The sequence below is a fragment of the Trachinotus anak genome, unplaced genomic scaffold, assembly GCF_046630095.1.
Source record: "Trachinotus anak isolate AG129_WGS33_773 ecotype Australia unplaced genomic scaffold, CSIRO_AGI_Tana_v1 ptg000032l, whole genome shotgun sequence".
In the NCBI taxonomy this organism is placed as follows: domain Eukaryota; kingdom Metazoa; phylum Chordata; class Actinopteri; order Carangiformes; family Carangidae; genus Trachinotus; species Trachinotus anak.
In genome coordinates this window covers 28,844,709-28,852,359 of record NW_027273883.1, presented here as the reverse complement: position 1 = coordinate 28,852,359, position 7,651 = coordinate 28,844,709, and the positions used below count along the sequence as shown (strand labels likewise).

General features: G+C 45.5%; 1 pseudogene; it reads right to left on the bottom strand.

The window, feature by feature from the left end:
* Positions 1–288: 288 nt before the first annotated feature.
* LOC139613278 (uncharacterized) lies at positions 289–5,878 on the bottom strand (annotated as a pseudogene).
* Positions 5,879–7,651: the final 1,773 nt, after the last annotated feature.

Here is a 7,651-nt window from a genome sequence, read left to right as displayed (position 1 = left end):
AATAATTAATTAAATGCAATACTCAGGCTGTCACTTTCAACATCTACATGAATGTTAAAATCACCCACCATGATAACTTTATCTGTGCTGAGAACTAACTCAGATAAAAAGTCTGAGAACTCCGATAAGAACTCAGAGTAAGGGGCAGGTGGACGATATACAGTAACTAGTTGAACTGGTTTTTGTGTTTTCCAGTTTGGGTGTGACAGACTAAGAATAAGGCTTTCAAATGAATTATGATTAACCTTAGGCTTAGGATTTATGAATAAATTGGAGTGATAGATGGCTGCCACCCCTCCTCCTCGGCCTGTGCTTCGAGGGATATGAACGTTAACATGAGTGGGGGGTGTTGATTCATTTAAACTAACATATTCATCCTGCTGCAACCAGGTTTCAGTCAGACAGAGCAGATCAATGTGATGATCAGTTATCAGATCATTGACTAGTAGAGATTTAGCTGAGAGTGATCTGATATTCAATAAGCCACATTTAATTTTCCTGTTATTTGGTTCTGGAATAACAGTTGTGTTAATTTTTATTAGGTTTTGATGTCTAACTCCTCCTCTGTTCACTTTTGATTTATTACATTTAAATTTAGGTGGTCAGGGGACAGACACAGTTTTTAGGGGGTGAATGGCAGGCGACTGCTCTAAGAGAGGCACAGAGAAGAGTGTAAGACTGTGACTCTGCCTCCTGGTCTCAACTCTGGTTTGTCATGGCTTTGGCTTTCTAATAAACTCAGTGAAGTTTCTAGATAAGAGCGCAGCTCCATCCAGCGTGGGATGTTTGCCGTCTCGTCTAATCAGACCAGGTCTTCCCCAGAAAGTCTGCCAGTTATCAACAAAGCCCACATCGTTAGCGGAACACCACCCCGATAACCAGCGGTTGAACAATGACAAGCGGCTGTACATGTCATCGCTGGTCAGATTGGGTAGGGGCCCAGAGAAAACTACGGAGTCCGACATTGTTTTAGCATAAGTACACACCGACTCCACATTAATCTTAGTGATCTCCGATTGGCGTAATCAGGTGTCATTAGTGCCAACATGCATTACAATCGTACTGTATTTATGTTTATCCTTCGCCAGCAGCTTCAGATTTGATTCAATGTCGCCCGCTCTGGCCCCAGGAACGCATTTGACTATGGCCGCTGGTGTTGCTAACTTCACGTTTCTCAGAATAGAGTCACCAATGACCAGAGTTTGCTTCCCAGCGGGTGTGTCGCTGAGTGGGGAGAACTTGTTAGAAATGTGAACAGGTTGGTGGTGAGCCGTGAGCTTTTGTTTAGGACTAAGCTTCTTCTTGTTACGAACAGTCACCCAGGCGCCCTGACCTCCCGGCTGCTCGGGAGCTGCTGGGGGGAGAGAAGGAGCGACAGAAGGAGCTACACTGGGTCGGTCCGCACCAGCTACTGGGGGCTAGCTAACTGGAGAAGCTAAAGATGTGGTTTCCTTGGTGCGGAGCCGAGATTCCAAATCACTGAGCCTCGCCTCCATTACTGCGAACAAACTACATTTATTACATGTACCATTATCGCTGAAGGAGGCAGAGGAGTAAATAAACATGAAGCAGGCTGAGCAAGAGAGAGCAGGAGAGGGAGAGGGAGAGACAGAAGCCATCACTAACTGCTAAGCTAAAGTAGCTAACAGAGCAAGCGTGTAAACAGCTGTGTTTTAATGAGAATCTCACGAAGAGAAGGAGAGAGCTAAGAGTGATCGAACAGAAGTTCAACAGTACAACAGATAATTAGCGGTTGTATACAAAAATACAACTAGGATCAGCTGAATTCAGGAAGAGCAGCAACAAACAACAACACCACCAACAACCGGAAGTGACACAATACGCTTACCGCAGCACGTTGCAGGTCTAATTGAAAAAAGCAGTGTTTTTAAAAAGGTGAGTAAACCTCAAAATTCTTCAAATAAATTGTATTTTAATGAACACAAATACATTGGGGACACTGCACATTCTATTTCAAAGCAAGAAAATTGGAAAAAGTAATTGAATTTGATAATATTTTACAGAAAGTCAAGAAATATAATGTTCAAAAAAATAGCAGTGTTGACATCTTTCTTTACAAACTCAAAAATGTGCTGTATAAACTAAGAAATGCTTGAAGATTCAACTTTCCTTAGAATCATAAACTAATATTTAGTTGCATAACCACGGTTCCTGATAACTCCTTCACATCTGTGGTACATGGAGTCGACCAAATTCTGGCACCGGTCAACAGGTATTGCAGCCCAGGACAATTGTACTACATTCCACAATTCCTCTGCATTTCTTGGTTTTGCCTCATGAACAGCATTTTTTATGTCAGCCCACAAATTTCCTATGGGATTAAGGTCCGGGGATTGTGCCGGCCACTCCATTACTTGAATTCTGTTTGTCTGGAACCCTGATTTTGCTTGCTTGCTGGTGTGTTTGGCATCATTGTCTTGTTGAGACACCCATTTCAAGGGCATTTCCTCTTCAGCATATGGCAACATGACTTCTTCCAGTATTCTGATGTACTCAAACTGATCCATGATCCCTGGTATGCGATAAATAGGACCAACACCATAGTACGAGAAACATCCCCATATCATGATGCTTGCACCACCATGCTTCACCGTCCTCACTGTGTACTGTGGCTTGAATTCAGTGTTTGCAGGGCATCTGACAAACTGTCTGTGGCCCTTAGACCCAAAAAGAACAATCTTACTGTCATCAGTCCACAAAATATTACGCCATTTCTTTTTAGGCCAGTCAATGTGTTCTTTGGCAAATTGTAACCGCTTTAGCACATGTATTTTTTTTTAACAATGGAACTTTGTGGGGGCTTCTTGCTGGTAGCTTGGCTTCACATAGACGTCGTCTGATTGTTACAGTTCTCACAGGCAATCTTAGATCTTCTTTGATCCTCCTTGAGCTGATCCTCCTTGAGCTGATCATTGGCTTTGCCTATGCCATTTTGGTTATTCTCCGATCCATTCGAATAGTCATTTTTCTTTTTCTTCCTTGCCTTTCTGGTTTTGGCTGCCATTTTAAAGCGTTTGATATCATTTTAGCTGAACAGCCTATCATTTTCTGCACTTCTTTATAGGTTTTCCCCCCTTTTATTAATTTCTTAATCAAAGAACGCTCTTCTTCTGAACAGTGTCTTGAACGACCCATTTTACTCTGTTTTTCAAGGACAAATGCACAGCCAGCATATGCAGCGTCAGTTGCCTTGATCCTTAAATAAGGGCCACCTGTTTAACACCTATTTTTTTCACATAATCAATGACCTCACTAATTGAACTCGGCACTGTTATTTTTTTTAACACGCCCCTTTCAGTAAATGATTCAGTTTCACAGAATCAGCAGCATGCACGTCATGCCTGTTGGGTCTGTTGGTTTTCTATACCTTTACTAAACCTTCTAGAAACTTCCTTGCAGTGTAGAAGTTGAAATTCGAACAAAAACAGTGATTTATCTTGCTAGTGATGTGGGACTGCTATTATTTTGAACACAACTGTATATGCTAGGTTGACTTGTGTGAATTGTCTGTCAACACTTGCACAATTAAATTTTTCCAGTGGATTGTTTTCTCACTCTGTTGTCATATAGCTGGCCTCACGGACTTACAGGTGCTCTGTAAGTGGGTTTGAGGTTGAGTTTTTCTCACTCTACTGCTACATCACAGGTCTAACGGCACTACAGGTGCCGTTTCAGGTTACACTGTAGCTGAGAGTTTTCTCGCTTTACTGCTACATCACTGGTCTAGGGTGCTACAGGTGTTGCATTGGGTGGTATTGTAGCTGAGTGTTTCCCTCTCTACTACTACATTGCTAGCCTGACAGTTTTAGGGAGCTACATGCGCTGAGGTGCAGTCGCCTTGGCAGTGTTTTTGTGGTGTATGGATGAGCCACCTGTTAGAACACCTTATCCATGGAGCTACACTCCTTTCAGATTTTTGGGCAGACACAAATCATCAACGCAGGTATTGGCAAATAACACCAGCACTAGTTGCCGCTGGATGCTGTTGCAGAGAGGGCCACGAAGTTGGCCAGGTATGACAGTAGAGTTGCTGAGCCTGGCTTACCCTTTTCAGGAATATATGCACATATATGCCCCCCCTTAAATTCAAAATGCCACAAGCATACAGAGAATAACAGCTACAACATAAGGAAGAAACAGAAGCATCATGAACCTTTGGCTAAAGATGTAAATGCATTGGCCTCAGAGTTTGCCCAAATTAAGGCCCTATTAAATTTACAGAATGGGGGCCCTCCCGCTGCTCCTGTCTGACTGACATGAAGAGGACTTACTGTCTATTGTGGCCTCAGGGAATCTCCTCTCTGATAGGGAAGACAGAGAGCAGGAGGAAAAAAAGTCCTCCCTCCCCTCAGTGACAGGTTCTAAGGGATCAGGAGCAGATTCCCATTCAGTTGGCTATATCATGGCTTGGTCTAGATGCTGTGTCCTTCATAGGGCCCAAGGCCCTGCAGTCACTGGGTAGGTGGAGAAATACCTTGAGGTCAGCCCAGCAACTCTGAAATTCAGCAATGTATGGACACAGAGGGTGGAACTAGAGGGAGCAGCCTCATGATACAGGATCAAGGGCCTCCAGGTTCCCCCTGTGAAATGCCATTCAACCCCTTGGGCTGCTTTAAGGGGTACTCGACTGAGTGACACTTGTAATGTGGCAACTTGAGCATCTGTCAATTGTTAGTCTACTATGTGTTGGCAAAGATGGCAAGATGACAGCACATGGATGCAGTGGCTTTTGGCTCTCTGTTACAGTGCTGGGTTGTGCTAATGTGTGTAGTGTGGGAGGTGTGCACTAGGACTTGTTTGTACGGTTGTATGTACTTGCTTAACATCGTACTTGCCACATGGACAGCTTGTCTGCTAAGAGAGATTACAGTAATCATCACTGCTGTTTACATTCCTCCCGATGCTAACATTACCACAGCTCTCACCCACCTACACGATTTTATCAACAAACATCAACAGGCTTATCCTGAAGGAGTATACATCGTTGCTGGGGGCTTTATCCAAGCATGCCTAAAGACTGTGCTCCCCAAATTTGTACAGTATGTACAGTGTCCCACCAGGGGGAAGAATACACTGGATTGTGTCTATTCCAACTTACAGCATGCATAAAGAGTACTGCCTCTTACAGAGCTCGGCCTGTCAGACCATCTCACTGCTCCTCATCACAGCATATACACCCCTCTGAGGGAAAACCAAGCCAACAATAAAAACTATAAAAACTTGGCCTGAGGGAGCCCATATTTGAACAATTGGATGTAGCAGAGTACACAGAAACTGTCCTCAGAAACTGACCTATGCTACATAAAGTACTGCACTGATAATATCACAGTGGATAAACATATACATGTTTACCCCAACCAAAAACCGGAAACCAGAAATCAGGACTCTGCCATCTACCAGTGGTGTAGTACCCACGCCCCGGCCGCTCCCCCTATTCTAATACACCTCAGTCATCCACATGTCCACAAGCTATATGACACTAGGGCCTTGGGGGTAGGGAGGGGCAGATAGGACTCAACCGCCTACTAGTGGTGGGGCGCCCATGGCCTGACTGCTTCCCCGATTTTAATGCACCATTGTCACCCACACACCGAACTCACTCACTCACGTACACCCACACATACACACTTTGCACCCACACCAGACGGGGGGTGAGGCGAGGGTAGCTCAAGGGACCCCCCCATCCATCTGTCTGTGGTCCCGTGTGGATTGTGCGGGGAGCCTGCCATTTGGGGGGAAAAGATCCATTGCAGGGATATGGCAGGTGGCCCTGGTGGGGGTGGGCAGCCTCCTCTAGTGGGTGGCAGGCCAGGTGGGGGCCTGGGCCATGCTGTGATGGTTTGGGACCTCAAAGGGTAATCCGGGCAATTCTGGGATGCTCTGGGCCCTACCGGTGAAATTGGGGGATTGGGTTTGGGGCTTGGTGGGGGGGTCTGCTATACTCTATCCCCCCAGGTTTGGCTTACGGCGGGGGGGTGGGGGGGACTCCATCTGCCATCCTTCCCCCATTTGTCCTGCAGGGTCACTGGGGCCGGAGTGCCGGGCCGCCGCAGCGGGCTGGGGTTTGCCCTGCTGGTGGGAAGGGGGCTGGGGGTCTGGGGCCTCTCCGGTGTGTGGTGGGCTCTCCGCCAGGGGTGTGGGCAGGCCTTCGGTTGCTAGGGCCATCTGGCTCTGGGCCCAACTTGCACTGGGGTTGGTGGTCGCGGGCTGGCTGGGGTGCTTCCTGCCCACTGTCTCTCTTTGGGCTTCCTTGCACTGGGGACTGTTGGGCATGTGGCTGTCAAGGGGGCATGCTGCCTTGAGTCCTTGGGGCCCTGGGGGCAGCTGGGGGACTTGGTGGCCTGGTTTCCGGCCGCTTGTGCCTTTGGTCTGGGGGGGCGGTGTTACTGCGGCCCCCACATCAACTACTCACCACATCCAATGACAAATCGGTACACACTTACACATGCATACACATATGAATGCACACACATACATACACACACACCTATCCCTCTCCTCATACACACACACACACACATATACACATACAGAGCATCTAATGATTAATTACTATAGAGGGACTATAAATGTGGATATGGTTAGTTATTGTTAATGTTACTGTGGTTTTTTTTGCTGTTGTTGTTTTCTCTGTCTCTCCACCCCATTTTTTCCTTTTCTTTCTTTTTCCCATATTCTCTCTGTTTTCCTCTTCCTGTCCACTCATTTCTCATTGTCTTAATAAAGGTAAAATATGTGGCTGGAAAAATATCCCATACTCCTCCTTTGCAGAGATACAAGGCATCCAGACGACTCATACTGCTTGCCTATGGTACAGGACAAAAAAAAAAAAAAAGACCCCGCTGACTTCCAGCTCCGACGTGTTCACTCTTCGGGAACACCAAGTGAGATGATGCTCAAGACAGTGAATCAAACAGTGAATCATGGAGTTCTACAAGGTTCAATGCTAGGACCAATACTTTTCAACCTATATTTGCTTTCTCTAGGAAATGTTATTAGGAAGCACCAGATCAATTTTCATTGTTATGCAGATGACACCCAGCTGTACATGAAGCCAGGTGACAATAAGCAGATGGCCAAACTTCAGATGTGTCTTAAAGACATAAAAACCTGGATGACCAGCAATTTTTTACTCCTAAATATAGACAAAACTGAAGTTATTGTACTTGGCCCCAGACACCTCAGAAATACATTATCTGATAACATACTTACTCTGGATTATCACCTTGGCCTCCAGTGCTACAATCAGAAACCTTGGTGTCATTTTTGACCAGGACTTGTCATTTACTTCAGATATAAAGCAAGTCTCTAGGACAGCCTTCGTCCACCTGCGCAACTTTGCGAAAATCAGACCCATTCTGTGTCTAAAGGATACTGAAAAAAACTAGTTAATGCATTCATTACCTCTTGACTGGACTACTGTAGTCTTTATTATCAGTAACTCATTGAAAAGCCTCCAACTGATCCAAAATGATGCAGCACGGGTACTGACAGGAACTAGGAAACAAGATCACATCTCTCCTATGTTAGCTTCTTTGCATTGGCTCCCTGTAAAATCCACAATAGAATTTAAAATCCTCCTCCTCACCTACAAAGCCATTAATGGTCAGGTACCATCATATCTTAAAGA